The sequence below is a fragment of the Staurois parvus genome, unplaced genomic scaffold, assembly GCF_062004578.1.
Source record: "Staurois parvus isolate SC_StPar_1 unplaced genomic scaffold, SC_StPar_1.0 ptg000015l, whole genome shotgun sequence".
Classification (NCBI taxonomy): Eukaryota; Metazoa; Chordata; class Amphibia; order Anura; family Ranidae; genus Staurois; species Staurois parvus.
This window is the reverse complement of record NW_028317811.1, coordinates 2,637,360-2,653,661: the sequence shown is the minus strand read 5'-3', so window position 1 is coordinate 2,653,661 and position 16,302 is coordinate 2,637,360. Positions and strand designations below refer to the sequence as shown.

Below are 16,302 nucleotides of genomic sequence, written 5' to 3'. Positions count from 1 at the left end.
AAGCTGCTCAACAAAGCTGCTACAACAAAAGCTTTAAACAATATTATTCCTTAAAATCAGGTATCCTAAGTCAGTGTTTCTCTACCTGTCTTCAGTCAAGGCACCCGTTAAAATTCTGCACAATCTCGAGGCACTCATTAAAATTCTACACAATCTTGAGGCACCCATTGCAAAATATGAAAAACTAAATCTTTTTACAGAACACAGCAACATCTGCACATGTGGGATGCCCAATGTCAGAAGTGATTTATTCTTTCAAAGTAAATACACCTTTGCAAACTGGTACAGACTAGTATTCCTGTGTTTCTCTTCTCCCTCAGTTTCTCACCATCACTCAGCTAATGTGACCCCAGGGATGAAGAGAGGGGCAGGGGAGGGGCAAGTAAGGATGCTTTGCAGGTGCCCAATATCCTCCTTATCAACTCATGACGTCATGTCACTGGCGGCTAGAAAGTTGTAATGGTGAACAATGAAAACCTGTGGCTTTGTGTAATTAAAAGGCACACTTGATCCACCTGCTGGCTTGTATACAATTTTTGGGCATTTTGCCAAGGCACCCCTGAAGAAACCTACAGGCACCCCAGAGTGCCTGGATACCCTGGTTGAAAAGGCTGTCCTAAGTAACCTGCACATACCTTTAAAACAAACCCAAAATAAAAAATATATATATATTGCAGCCTAGTAGTTCTTAGATGTGTTGGCTGCATTAGTCTCATTTTATTGAAGCTTTTCCCCCTGTTTATTTCATCCTGTGAAAAAAGCACTCCTGTCCTATGGTGGCTATGCTCACTTCTTCATTGTATCTATGGATCTATTAAGGGAGCTGTGGTTGTCACCCAGGTTGCTCTCACAATTTTACCTACAAACATATCAAATTTCCTACACATCTCCCTTCTCCCCCCAATATTTTCACCTTGTGAAAAATACACTTCCTGTCCTAGCATGGCTACGCTCACTTCTTCATTGTATCTATGGATCCAAGAAGGGATCCCTGGTTGTCACCCAGATTTCTCTTACAATTTTAACTGCAATCACATCTCCCTTCTTGCATGGGGAAGGAGGTGGGGGTTGTAGTTTATGAAAGAAACCATGCTTAAAAGGAAGATAATGGTGTTAGAGCAATTGACAGCCCCTGCATGGCCGTGTCTTGTTGCTCACGTTTTCTTGAAATGTTTATAAATTAATAAAAACCATTGAAATACAAAAGGAAGATAAGATTGTTTGCAATTGCAGTTCAATTCACAGGAAGTGACAGGGGCACTGCATTTCTGGCATGGTCAAAGGGTATTTTCTGTACTTGGGTGAAAATGTTCTTAGCCTCAAAAACTGAACTACTGCAGCCAACACATTTAAAAACTAGCAAGCTGCAATGTATTACATTTTTGTTCTTCAGTTTAGATATCTTTTAAGTACAAGAAAAAGATACACGTTGTTCATTGTGCTGATTTTAAGGGGCACCTTGGCTGCATAGATGGACCTTTTCTTATGACTTTTACTCTAAAGTTGAATTCTTTCTTTGAATAGAAAGCACCTGTGAAAGCTACGTTACCCTCATTTTGCAATCTTTAGAAGCCACAACCAGGTTTTTGGCAGATTATAACAAGTTAGAGAAAAGATGGTTTCATGGTGTTCACCAAATGAACATAGTAACACAATGGAAACAGGCATGGAAATAAAAAAAATACCTAGTTATACAAATCATGTTCACGTTACAAGTAAATTGCACAAAATCACATTATACTGGCAGTTATAAAATTGCATTCTTTGTAATGTAATGCAAAACATATGTTTGATCAGCAATATTTTCAAACAAATGTGCTAATACAGAATTCACTTAGCAATAGTTGCTGAAAGAGCGTAAAAATTACCAACACATTTTCTGAACACAAAGATGTGTACAAACCAAATACATCCCATTATCACAAACATAGTTAGACAATAAACTAAATACATTTTCTGCCTGTACAATCAATTGGGAGAGGTTTATTTCAAAAGCAGAAATGATGATTTTATGAGACAGGTTTACAATAAGACAATAGGCTGATCTAGCAATGAATGCCTCTGTTGCTTAAAAGAAGCACTATTCCAATATAAAACAAGAATTGTATTCATTTGGTGCAATCCAGCCATTCAAGCCATATGGTTCGATTGGTATTCAGATCACTTACCTCACCAGTTATTCTAGTAATAATGTCCTTCATATATAGAGTTTCTAGAACGTACTACTCTCACAATCTTTCCTCATCCCTTATTACCTCATTCTCATTCTTCACATACTGTATCTCAACTCAGCAGTCAGTGATATATGAATCTTCCAAACGCTTCATCTTCGGCTACTCAACAAACACAATGGATCGCTCCAACTTGTAAAACTAAAGAAAGTTCTGTCTGATCCAGACAGCTATTACTTAAATCACAATCATTCTAGTCATGTGCTAACTTCAAACTCTCTATTCAATGGGAGTTGGCATTGATGACTTGCTGTAAAAAGTGAATATTTAAGAACCTACATTCTTCTTTCTTCACTTTTAGTGAAGCATTAACCCATAACACACATGTGCATATCAGATATACTGACATGTCTGTTCTGCATCTGTAGCTCCTCAATTAGTAAAGCCAGGATCAAAACAGCAGCTCTGAAAATGTACAGTAATTGTTCCAGCTCTGTGATTTGGAAAGAATTGATGGCAAAACTTCAGAATGAGAGCAAAAACACTAGCATTCTCAAAAAGAGAGTTCGGCAGTGGTATCCTCCATGATTCTCACATGACAAAGTACCTTTAAAACTATTCCTGAAAGGCCACCCTTTTAAAAGAAATATTTTTTCCCTATAACACTATCATACTATGGTGTCCGTTTATGAACCAGCGGTAAATGATCGCTGCTCAGTTCTCTGGAATTCTCGGAGAACACAGTTCTCCTGTGAATGCAGTTTATGAAGCAGTGTAGATCAGTTCTCTGAACGAAGGGAGAATGGTCTACAAACGTTGGAAAACGACTGCTTTTACTATAATCTCATGAGATTACAGTAAAAGATCAGTTTACTAACCAGAGGTAAATTATCGCTGCTTAGTTTGCGGTTCCTCCGATTCTCCAGCTCTGGGCTGCAGAATCTGGAGGGAGAACACAGATCTCCAGCGAAGAGCTGAACAGTTCTCCGCTGATCTCCTGAGTGTCATAAACTGTGAATGACCAGAGAATAGCTGTGATCCTCTGAATCGCAGCTATTCTCTGTGTCATAAACGGACACCTATATTAGCAAACAGTGTTTCTCATCATTTGCAGCAGAGATTACTTCCATTCTCTCACAATATAATTGTGCTTACCAAACTTAGGTCAATAATTACCATCATCATTATTATTATCATTATCATCAGTAGAATAAATAAACATACTCATGATACAGATGAGGTCTGCAAAGTTGCAATTACATCTATTGGGAAAAAAGATAAAATCAGCAGGTATGGAATAGATTAATCATCAAGCCGAATAAATGTCTAAATAAATAGCTGGGTGCCTCTGCTTTTTATGGCAGCCAAATGTAAGGCCTTGCTATGTTTGTTATCTCTCATTACTCTAGTGTGTAAGTGAGATGTGCCCCTTATTTTATGATTGTGGGTTTTCTAACCAACAGCTGATAATCCTAATGACTTTTACACTCACCCTATCTAGTCACCATCACTTATGGCATTTTGCAGATTTCAGCAGATACTGCAAGTGAGATTTACTGTTTGTTACCTGCAATTAATTTAGGGTCTAGAGATGTTCTTGATCATACAACAAAATGTCTAAGAAATCATTACAAATTATGAGTTCCTAAGCACTAAATATGGAATATGGAACTAAGTTGTAAATATGAAGAGATATGACTGTAGTTACAATAAATAATGAAATATACAGTATATAGCAACTAATAAGAATTTATTCAACTGCAATCAGACCAGAGAAAAATTGTTTCTGATTTGTCACTATGGGTTAGCTAACCTAAGAACTTAATTATAGAAGGTCAAATATCACAACCTTACTATTAATAGAAAATGGCAAGAAGTGGTAAGGTAAGCAATACAAAGCTTTAAAAGAATTTTCTACAGATGAGAAGAGAACTACAATCTTCTGTGGTGTCTTCCAAAAGGCATTCATCCTACAGGAGATATCTATGATACTCCTAAATGCAGACTAACACTGATGCCATTGGCTTCCATACAATCCATATTAACCTCCACTCACTGTCACAGTCCTCCTCTCCCACACATACCTCCATTGCTCATAGCCCCACTCTCATGATCCACAGTTCCTCCTCTCTTCATCCACATTGTATGTTCACTTCATACAAGGTTCCTACTCACCTCACTATTTCAAAACCAAGACAGAATTCCACCAGTCATGCATTCCAGATCACCTGTCACAGGTTAAGGACATTTTGTGTACCTTGTACTAAGGCCACCATTCTTCCTACTGAATGGCCCTCATTTCCAACAAAGTCCCAGTTTCCCTATATTCAGCCAACCTGCAGCAACTCTATATAAAGCCAGTTCTCGGATATATGCTACTGGAGACCACCATGAACTACAGAATCACTGTAGGATAGGAAGTAACAAAGCCCAGGCATAGCTAATGGTAGTTGGCATAATATGACAAAGGCAGGTGTTATGCTGACCCAGCTATTAAGACGAACACAGACCTGTCCTGGTTGTATGGGAAGAACAGAATGCGCTCTCCCTAAATTAATAAATACAAACATTAGAAGAAAAAACAAAAGGAAAGGCATACCTCATATTCACAGGACAATATTGTGTATAGTATGTCAGCTTTAGGGGTGGGAAGATTGCAGTAGGATTCAAATGTCATATATTTTATTTACAACTATTATTTGTTACTCTGTTTTATTAGAAAAAAATGTTCTGCTCTGTGTTATATATTGGCTGACAAATTCGCAAAAATTGAAAAAAAAGTGAAAAGCTAACTTCTTTCTATTTGTTAATGTATTAATAATGCTCAATAATTCAGCATTATCTCATGGTTACTTATGATAAAGCGTATAGTGCTACTACCCGTCCAATACATAGAACCATATTAAAAGAGCCTAAGGGTGCCCAAACTTCAGTCGCACAGCTGTAGAGAATTATCCATGAAAGCAGTCTGCACCACTGTTGCTGCTCTTAAAAATCTCAATTTATTGAGAAATCCACAGTGTACAAATCACAATACAGAAAAATTGATACGTTTCAGCCTACACGGCTTTAGGCATAACTGAGCAGCAATGGTGGTGACTGCTTTCATGGATATATCTCATGGTTCCACATTTACTGTAGATGGCATCACCTGCAGGCTGTAGGCTATCCTTTTTATCAATGACGTTTCTAGCCCATATGTGATCACTATGTTAATGTTGGGAACCACTCTGCTTGATTTCTGACCATTACTGGGGATTATAAGTCAGCAGCTGCGCAAAAGGTTGGCTGCTGGCTCTTAAAAGGAAGGGCATTTGTTAATGTAACAGGGCATGATGCTAACCAAACACCAGCAATTTTGTGGAAATTTCAGACTCTTCCAACCAGATTTTGAATGCCAAAATGATTACATCAAAGCATTCTACCACCAATGGTTTTGAAAAATCTTAGAATGATTATGACATAAACATGAATGTTCCTATCAGCATTATTTTAGAGGAACAATAGCAATTAGTTGGGATAATCCTTCCTGAACAACTTTTTTCAACCCCCAGATTGGCTGACCGGGGGTGTGTGCAGAATTCATTGATTGTACAAAGAAGTAATGATCATCACCTAGTCCTATTACAGTTGACTGGATCATCCCATGCCTATGTTTTGGTTAGCTAAGCACTGACATTTTCTCAAAATAGTTTCTATAATATGGCACAAAATAGTGTCAGCAATATGGTACAACACTTTCAAATCCAATAAAACACTTAAGTGTCAGGCTTTCAAACAGAAAACTTTCAAGCACTTTCTGTGTACATGGAAGCCATTTTTATCAAGCAAATAGACTACTCCAAATTGAATTTTAGAAGTTTGGTTTCTTTGTTGAAACCTGCAGAATGCAGGTGCTTAGGCAAAGGCCCAGGGGGTTTTGAGTATGCAAGCAAGACATGGCTCAGGACAGCAAATCTATCAAACGTTGTAGGGCACTCCAAAAATGACAAGATTGGCTCTGCCAGTGAATATCCATACCATCATAGCCCTGAGACTAGTATATAATCTGGTTGCATTGGGTGGATCAGGTGACTCAGGTCATTTTGGGTTTGTGGACTGCGTTTAGGCTCAGTAATAATGTTTCCAAATCACCAATCCTGCATACATTTTACCATTTGTTATTGCCATTATCAAGATACCACATTTCATTCATTCATTAATCTTTCCAGATCATTATTTTTACATATTCATTTTTTAACAGAACATAACTAATCAAGCACATATGTTATACAGATACAGTTTTGGATTTTTGTGTTCTTGTTTTCCCAGAACTAGCAACAGTGTTATGTAGAGTCCAAACACAATGGCTTCGGAACAGAGAACCATCAGGTAGAAACTTTAGGTCACCCGTCTTCTGCTCTGGTCATTTCTGTTTAAGTTCAAAATCCATAGTCACAGAACCGTAAGCTTGACCAACATTAAATCAATGGCCAGGACAAATGTAAAATGACCAAGAAACCTTTTCAGATGATAAAGGAGATTAGAAATAAGAATGTTTCTGTTATGTGCTTTAACACAGGCCTTGATTGGCCTAACTGCTTAAAGCTGGGCTCACACAAGAATGCATGTGTTGCTACATGTTGCATTACGTATTTCATTTAATTGGCTTGAATAGCAAATCATACAAAAAACACACAAAAAATGCAGCATAGTGGATCTTTTCCTTTGGGATTGATTTACTACAGGCAAAAAACCTGTTCACTTTTCAAGGGAATTTGCCCCAGAGCGTAATAAATGCAGTGTCATTTCACTTTGCAAAGAATACTGTGGTCAAGAATAAAAAAGCATTTTTGCTTGCACTACGTATCTGTCCGTAATGGGAACTCTGGACATCCAACAGGCTGACGCGTTTCGAGGACTAGCCTCTTCTTATAAGAGAGGGACAGACATTTGGTCAGTTGGCTAGAGGAAGGGGCTAGTCCTCAAAAAGTGTCAGCCTGTTGGATGTCCAGAGTTCCCATTACGGACAGATACGTAGTGCGAATTGGACAGAGCTGTTCCTTCATGATGTACCTTTGACTTTATTGACTATTTGTGAGTACAGTATCTACTTTTAACATTTAATAAACATATTTTTAAGGTAATGCACTAGGCCGGTGTGCCCTCTGTTTGTTTTTCTCTAGTCAGTATAAAGGACAGCAAGGCGTGCATATTACAAGAATTTGTGGTCCTAATGACATTGAGTCCATCCCTAAGTGCAGGAGTATATGGGTTTTCCACTTTTACATTGGATAATGGAAGTCAGCACAGCTTCACCTCATTGACTAAGCTCTGGGGTAAATTCCCTTTGAAAGTGCAACTTCCCTTGCAATGTGAACAGCCTAGTTCCCTTTAGTATATCAACACCATTCTTTTTAACTTGTCTATTTAAAAATGCAGCACAATGCATGTCAATGTCTCCAGAATGAAACAGACACCAATGATTTGGACACTGATTATGATCCCTTTATGTCACAGTACAGAGGTATTACCTCTCTTGTATCTGAGAATAAAAAAAATCATATTTTACCTGAAATGCAGTCTTCAATTAAAATGTTATGAAAAAGTCTGCCTAATAGTTTCCTTGATGTACTGGTTATAACTTTACATTTCAGAGAATGCCAGGGTTATTTGACACAGCAGTTCAATCTTCAATTAAATTACAGTATGGAAAGTCCACTTAATATTTTCCTAGATTTACTGGTTATAACTTGAAATTACAGTGATTTTCAGAACTATATGAGGCAAAGTGGAAGTGCAGTAACCCTTAGCAACCATTCACAATTATCTTTACTAAACTCTGCCCAGTAGCCCAGTGAAGAATAATTTCTAATTGGTTGCAGCAGGTACAGCACTTTGTACTGAACATTGTGGGCTATTTTAGCAAAAGAAATATGTAAATATATATATATATATATATATACACTTTATATATATATATAGTGCATTCGGAAAGTATTCAGACCCCCTTCATTTTTTCAATGCTATGTTTCAGCCTGACACTACCTTTGTTTAAATTCATGTTTTTTCTCTTTTATTTACACTCAGTACCCCATTAAGACAAAGCAAAAACAGAATTTACAAATGTTTGCAAACTTATGAAAAAAGAAAAACTGAAACATCACATTGGCTTAAGTATTCAGACCCTTTGCAACAACATTTGAAATTTAGCTTAGGTGCCTCCCTTTTTTCTTGATTGTTGCTGAAATGTTTCTACACCTTGATTGGAGTCCACCTGTGGTAAATTAAATTCAGTGGACATGATTTGGAAAGGCACACACCTCTCTATTAAAGGCCTCACAGCTAACAATGCATATAGTATCAGAGCAAAAGCCATGAGGTTAAAAGGAACTTCCTCCAGAGCTCGGAGATAGGATTATTGCAAGGCACAGATTTGGGGAAGGCTACAAAAAATTCTGCTGCGCTGAAGGTTCCCAAGAGCCCAGTGGCCTCCATTATTCTCAAGTGGAAGAAGTTTGGCACAACCAAGAGACAATGTTCCAGAAGGACAACCATCATTACAGCCCTCCACTGGCCTTTATGGCAGAGTGGCTACACAGAAGCCTCTCCTCAGTGCAAAACACATGAAAGCCCACTTGGAGTTTCTGGAACTTTGTCCCATCTCCACACAGGATCTCTGGAGCTCAGTAAGAGTGACCATTGGGTTCTTGGTTACCTCTCTTACTGAGGCCCTTTTCCCCCAATTGTTCAGTTTGGCTGGGCGGCCAGCTCTTGGAAGAGTCCTGGTTGTGCCAAATGTCTTCTATTTGAGCTCTCTGAGTGTCTCTGAGCTCTGCAGGAAGTTCCTTTGACCTCGTGGCTTTTGTTCTGATACAGTATGCATTGTCAGCTGTGAGGCTTTTTATAGATAGGTGTGTGCCTTTCCAAATCATGTCCAATCAATTTAATTTACCACAAGTGGTAAGATGTAGAAACATCTCCATAACGATCAAGAGAAATGGGAGGCACCTGAGCTAAATTTCAAGTGTTGTTGCAAAGGGTCTGAATACTTATGCCAATGTGATATTTCAGTTTTGTTATTTTTAATAAAATCACAGGCAATTCTAAAATTCTGTTTTCGCCTTGTCATTATGGGGTACTGAGTGTAGATTAATTAGAAAAAAAATGAATTTAAACTATAGTATCAGTCTGCAACATAACAGAATTGAAAAAAAAGTGAAGGGGGAGGGGTCTGAATAGTTTCTGAATGCAATAAACCACATTGTAGTTCAATTAACAAAAGTGAGTAGTAAGTGAGAGTAAACAGTTTGCAATAGTGTAATATATTCAGGCCAGATTATTCTGAGTGACTGATGTAGATTATAGCACACTGACAACTAAAAAGCTCATTCATCAAACTGAAAAAAGGAACTGGCCACAAAAATGGAGTTGTTGCTTTTAGTGATCAAAGATCTTTTTTCCTATGAAATGTGAAAAACTGATCGGCAGCTATAAGCAACAATTCTGGTTTTGCAGTTTTTTTCAGTTTTAATATTAGCACCTAAAATAAAAGGGTACAAAAGGTTATACATGTACATTTTAAAACCATTATTACTCAGATGTTTTTGTTTTTTACTTCCATTACCTACTGTCAAAACCATTTAGTTAAAGCATCTTCTAGGGACATATTACTAATGCCACCAGACCTAAGTTTACATTACAAAGTGGAGATGAGCAAAATAGAGAGCTTTGTGGAAAGCAATTAATGTGTTAGTCTAAATGCATTTATTTCCAATTTACTAACATTTTTTAGTAAAGGTTAGTTATGGCCATAATAGATTTTGTAATTCCAATGAATGTCAGCTTTTCTTGTTAATGTTTGCCACAAAATGGTTCACATCATCAACTGGGACTAGTCAGTGTGTTAATATTAGATCCCCCAGCCATCAGGGTTTTTAATCCAGGCATGTAACACAAGGGGGGTCAAATTTTAAAGAACACACTTACCTCAGTGCAGCAAATTAGTCAGGGGTGTTAAAACCGTTCAGAAAAATGGAAAAATCCAGAATCCAGCAAAGAGTTTGAAGAGACCAGTACTAGGAACTGGACATAGGAGTCCAGTGCAAAAATGATGCCTGGTGTCACTGGAATGTCAGAGCCCCAGTCCAAGCCATTTATGGACACATGTCATGATAAATATAGCAGCACAGGGAGGGAGAGAGACAGACACAGGCTGCTATCTCCCCAGAGCCACTTATACACTCATACAAGCAGTGACAATATAGACTGACTATGAAAGTTCAGAGAAACTAAGAAAGTACTTCTCTCTGGTAGCAGAGAAATAGAAGGGCAGTTCTGCTACCAATAGATTTTCTAGTTCATTCTGGATTTTGCGGTCGTGTCATAAGCCCCATCTGTTGATGACACAATAGTGAAAGTGGTAACCTGGTAGAACATGCCTTGAAATTTTGACACTTAACATGAGGATACCCTCCTGTAATACCCAGAAAGCTTTGGGAACTGGCATGTGGACCACACAGAGCAGCCCAAAATAGAGACCTTGCGTAAGCAAAGATCTTCTTAGAGGTTTACAAACTTTTTTTGAAGGTCACTTGTATTTTGCTGCATGAAACATCATTCATACATATCACAAAGGCATTTAAAAGAAGACTAATAAATAGATAGAATAAACTGGCATAGGCTTGGTCAATTCAAATTTAGTGTAGGATAACAAAATGCAAAAGATGATTTTATTGATACTGCATATATAACCATAATTTCATCCAAAGACACTGGCAACTAAATTAACTAGCAAATATTTTTAATCCTCCAAAGCTTGAGCTTGGATCCACTCTCCACTCAAGCTTCTTTAAACAAACTCAACCATTACAAAAGTCATAAATTGCATATACATTTTAAAAAAATACTTTTTCTAGATACTTTCATGATTTTGACAATCTCTTTCATGAAAGTACCCACTGCATTTTTTTTAATTACAGACTTTTCCTCTAGCGAGGAAGAAAATAAACAATTTATTTTTTTCCTCTTCAAAGGGGACTCGCTACATTTTTATAGCAAATAATTACCTCCTACATCTGTAAAAGGTTTATTTTATATACAGCTAACTACTTTATCAGACATGAAAAACCAGAAACATTCTGTACTCAAGAAGCACATTGCAGAATATTGTGGTCTATCTGAATATATGATTTTCAAATATCTGTTTGTATTAGGACATATGGGTCCTAAAACAGTATAACAACAAGGAACCACCATATAAAAACAAAATGAAAATATGCTGTGCAGTAGTTTTTAAATACAGTGTTTTACTCCCACACATGAATGCCTAATAAAAATCTATCCCTCCTCTATCCCAATCCATCTTCAGCCAGTCAGAAATATCATGAAGGAGTGATAGTGGTATAAAGACTCAGTTCTGTCTACTCACATATACCTATGTTAATAGGACAGAAGTGAGTGACTGAAGTGGTACACCATCCCTGTTGGTTGGTGCATAGTCTCAAACAAAATATCAGCACACAGGAGGAGCCAATATCATATACAATCTCCAACAGCTAGCAGCACAATGCCTCATGGGCTGATTAAACATATACAGTAATTTGAAAAAAACATCACTTAGGTAAAAGTCCCAATATCCAATCAAAGTCACTCAATTGAATATAAAATAAAATGTTTTCTCATGGGATCCTCACCAGATTGATAGACTCTTCCTGAATGCAGGTCTAATAAAGCTTGCAATATGAAACGTGGCAATCTGTCTCGTTTTGGTTTCATCCACTTTCTCTCTTCTATCTTCTTTGTATTCTCACCAAGAGCGCTGATTTGTGGTACACTTTATTCACATTAATGTGAGCTGGAGTGGAGGTATTGTCATTCATACTATCTGAACTATAAGTTTTTGTTTTTTGTTTTTATTTTTTGTTTTATGTTTATGACACATGGCACCTGAATGTTTTGAAAATACAAAGAAGAGAGAAAGCGGATGAAACCAAAACAAGACACATTGCCAAATTTGATATTGCAAGCTTTATTGGACCTGCGTTCATGCAGGGTCTATCCATCTGGTAAGGATCCCAATATTTTATATTCATAGCTACATAGCTGGCAAGGTTGAATAAACACACCAGTCCATCCAATCCAACCTGTGTAGGTGTGTGTGTGTGTTCATGTCAAAATCATTGCTCGTATTCCTGTATACTGTGTTCATCAAGATACCCATCCAAGAGTTTTTTTTAAAACTATCAATGCTTCCTGCTGACCCCACCAATTGTGAAAATGATTTTCACATCCTTACCACCCTGACAATGAAAACCCAGCTACAGATTTTAAGATTAAACTGTTTCTCCTTCAATTTCATCGAGTGGCCACATGTCCTCTTATACTCCCTGAGACTGAATAGTTTATTCCCTATGCTAGGATCAGCATTAAGATATTTGTGTATTGCTATCATATTCCCTCTCAAGCGTCTCTTCTCCAGGGAGAATAAGTTTAATTTTTGTAGTCGTTCCTCATAAGTGAGGTCCTCCAGTCCCCTTATTAACCACTTATAGACGAATGACAGCTACAGCACGGTTGTCCAGTTCTGGGAGGGCGTCATATGATGTCCTCCCAGAATGCGCCATCCTGCGCGCCCCCAGTGGCGCACTCCCGGCAATCTCCATGATCGCTGTGTCCTACGGACACAGCTGACCACATGATTTGATAAAAGGCCAATCACAGCGACCTTTTACCACATGATCAGCTGTGCAGATCAGCGGGTAAATGAAGTTGCCAGTTATTGGCTGCACTTTCCTCACACTGTCACAGCGTTAGGAAAGTACTGCCGATAAACGGTAATTGTCAGAAAACAGATCAGCACTGATGATCAGTGCCCTGATGATCACTGCCCAGCAGTGCCACCCACCTGTGCCCAGCAGTGCCAATTGTCATTCAAAGTGCGACAGCACTGAAAGCTGAAAATTGGCCTGGGCAGGAAGAGGGTATAAATGCCCAGTAGGCAAGTGGTCAAAGTGATACTAAAGGTTAATTTTTTGTTTTGTAAAATAACAAACATGTTATACTTACCTGCTGTGTGTAGTGGTTTTGCACAGAGCAACCTGGATCCTCCTCTTCTCGGATCCCCCGCAGGCTCTCCTGGCTCCTCCTTTTTGTTAGGCGCACCCACTGCTCCGTGTGTCCATTCACACACAAAGAATGCATAAAGCCTTTACAACCACTTTATCTTTGTTGCCCTTCTCTGGACTCTCTCCAGTGCCTGCACCTCCCTCCTGGTAGAATTAAACAATCCGTGTATTTGCTCAGATTCTGAATCACAAGATTTTAAGCTGGCCAGACACCTGGCAAAAAAAAAACAATTGTGAACCACAGATTCACCAGATTTAATCACCACTGTTTGTGTTATTAGATTTGTCCAAATGTACCTTTTACCTTTTATAGAATAGGGCAGGGGTGAACTGACCATTTGGAAACTCGGGCACTGCCCGAGGGCCCGGGGTCAGTAGGGGGCCCCATGAGATGCCCCTGGTACCTTTTTCATAGGCTTTTTTGAGTTTGGGCAAGGACACAGGGGCCCCATGATCCCCTATTGCCCAGGGGCCCCATGAGTTGTCAGTCCACCCCTGGAGTAGGGTATATATTTTAGAAAACCCAGCAAAGAATAACATTTTCTAAAAATAATAATTTATTTTTGTTAATATAATGTTCATTAGTGAGTTTATAATCCCTACGGTACCAAAAATCAACTACATATTAATAACAGAAGGGCATCAGTCAGCACAAAAATCATCAACACACCTACATCATATCAGTTTAAAGTGCATGTAAACTATAAAAATGAATATCTCTAATTTGCTCACTTTAAGTTTGTTATATACAGAATCAAAAGCCTTTTGTTTTACTTGCTTGATAAATGCAAAAACATTCCTGATGATTCTCCCAGAATTTTTGTTAACTGTTTATTTCCTGCGCACTCTACCTCTGCTGACTGTTATCAGTTAGCATTGTTTCGAGTTCTCTCTGTGGACTACAAAACACTCCCTCCATGTTGTTGAAACAGAGGTGTTCTATAGTCCTGTCCTAGGGTGTTAACATTACTTCTCCATAGTATAGTACAGTGAGTGAACATTGTAGCCCTAGGACATGAAGTGTGGGAACATAGGAAAAACGTGTATAAAGTATACAAGCTGTTTTTTTGTTTTAAATTATCTGTATAACATCTTTAAACCTGTTGGGCAGGGTTTTTGTGTGACTCTGATAATAAAGTCCAGCACTACCTTCAGTGCTTGATAGCAGTGCAACTTGGTCAGAATAGCATTTAAGTGAGATAGCATGATGCAACATGAAAGTTTCAGGCTGTGGCTGCTTACTGGAGCCTAAGGAGCCCTGGCTCCCTACAAACCTCAAATGAGTCTTTGATCTTAATTTCAATCACTCAGCCAAGACCCTCGTAACAGACTTAAAATGTTGGGACTAAGAGGAATTTACTTGGTTCAGACTTAATAGCATAATCAAGATAAATGACCTTTCATGTTTATTATACCTACTTCAAACCCCACCAACCAAGTTCCCTTTAGGATTCCTCAAAGACTTGAGCACCCATTTTTTAAAATATACTTGAACAGGGAAAAAGGCCAGACTCAACAGACTCGTCTTGACTCTTCCAAAATGCAGGGGTGGAATCCAGTTCCCAGACCCCAGCAATGTGTGGGTAAACCTGATCAGGCCTTTCTTAAAACACAATTGTTGTGCCTTTCTTGGTTGTTGTGCATGTCAAACCCTCAATTCCGTACTTTGTTAGTTCACATCTTTCTCCATATTTGACTGATGAATAGCTCTGAATTCACAACCAACTACACTCCCAATCTCCATTTCATGAGACACTGCTTAGCTCCCTACCTGACAAACACAAAACAACTCGCCCAAGCACCATTTTTGAAATCCTACACTTAGGCCTGTTCACACCTATGCAGGTTGTGGTTGATGCGTTTTTCTGGTGTGTTTTGTATTTTTTTCACACACGTTTTTGTCTGTTGTCTTGCAGGAGAAACCAACAAAAATGCAGCAGAAACACATCAAAAACCAAGCACTGCATTTTCAATGCTATTCTGCTGTTTCCATTCAAGTCTATGGAAACAAAAAGCAACCTGCTGCAGGACAAACATCTGACCCTTTCCAAAAAACATACTGGTGGAAAACGCACAGATGTGAATGTAACCCATAGGAAACCATGTTAAATGGACTGTAGTGCATGAACCAGGCTTTAGATCAAACCCAGCTCTATCTCTACTCTACTCAACGCACATTGTTTTTGGGTATTAGCAAGATCCTTCATTATTGTTAAAATTAGAAGAATAAATACATTTTTTCGCAGCAAAGGTGTTCATATGTACCATGTGGAAGCAAATGGAACCACCCAGCAAAACACAGTGGTATGCAAGAATAAATTAGATCCAACAAATGGAAGATTTCATCCTGTCAATGTAAAATCAGGGAAGTATTTGTAAACATGGACTTCATGGCTACTCTGTACCCTTTACCCCAAGCCCCAGTGGGGAGTCAGAGCACTTCTGACCTATAAATCACTCATGCATCCACTGGGTAGAAGATGCCATATGCCATATCCACCCCTTCCCCTTTCCTTCTTTTTTTGCTTTTCTCCTTTCTCCTTTCTCCTTTTTCCCTTGCCATAGAAGTCTGGAATGTGGCCCCTCAGAAAGATGATACAACCCAAGATGAAGAAAATGTATTACAGTTATGATGGGGTGGAGCTTCGAGCACTGAAGTCATTATGCCACATACATGCATCCAAGTGGTGGCTTCTTGTTTACATTTGTGTAGTACTGTAATGTTTTAATCTGGAGGTAGTGATTGAAAACATTAGTAAAAGCATTCAAGATTATCTATACCATTTGAGCATTTTTATTTGTTTTCTTCGAACATCTGAGGTTTTCGCTGGTGCATCATTGGAAGTACAGTTTTGGCTGTTCTCAGTTCCATGGTTCCAGATAATCTTTTATGGGAATTGCACTAGACATAGGCACCTACTGATTTCTGGCATTTCAGGTGCATTTTTCCTGTAAGGCTTTTACCCTCAGTTTGAGGTGTTGGTCAAAATTGGAACATTAAGGGACGTCTCACTTATACTGTACTC

At 38.4% G+C, this 16,302-nt stretch overlaps 1 protein-coding gene and 1 long non-coding RNA gene across 3 annotated transcripts in view; one reads left to right on the top strand and one right to left on the bottom strand.

Moving 5' to 3' along the window:
* MYOM1 (myomesin 1) overlaps nucleotides 1-10,343 on the bottom strand; it is a 127,563-nt gene extending 117,220 nt beyond the window's left edge. The window contains exon 1 of one of the 2 annotated variants that reach the window (XM_089678160.1): nucleotides 10,140-10,343. The gene's annotated coding sequence lies outside the window, so the exon portion shown is untranslated. The remainder of the gene's footprint in view (nucleotides 1-10,139) is intronic. The other variant, XM_089678168.1, reaches the window with a different exon arrangement.
* Nucleotides 7,121-16,050, top strand: LOC149473432 (uncharacterized). Its single transcript, XR_016312835.1, has 2 exons — nucleotides 7,121-7,247; nucleotides 15,193-16,050. It is a non-coding gene; the product is annotated as an uncharacterized LOC149473432 (long non-coding RNA).
* Nucleotides 16,051-16,302: the final 252 nt, after the last annotated feature.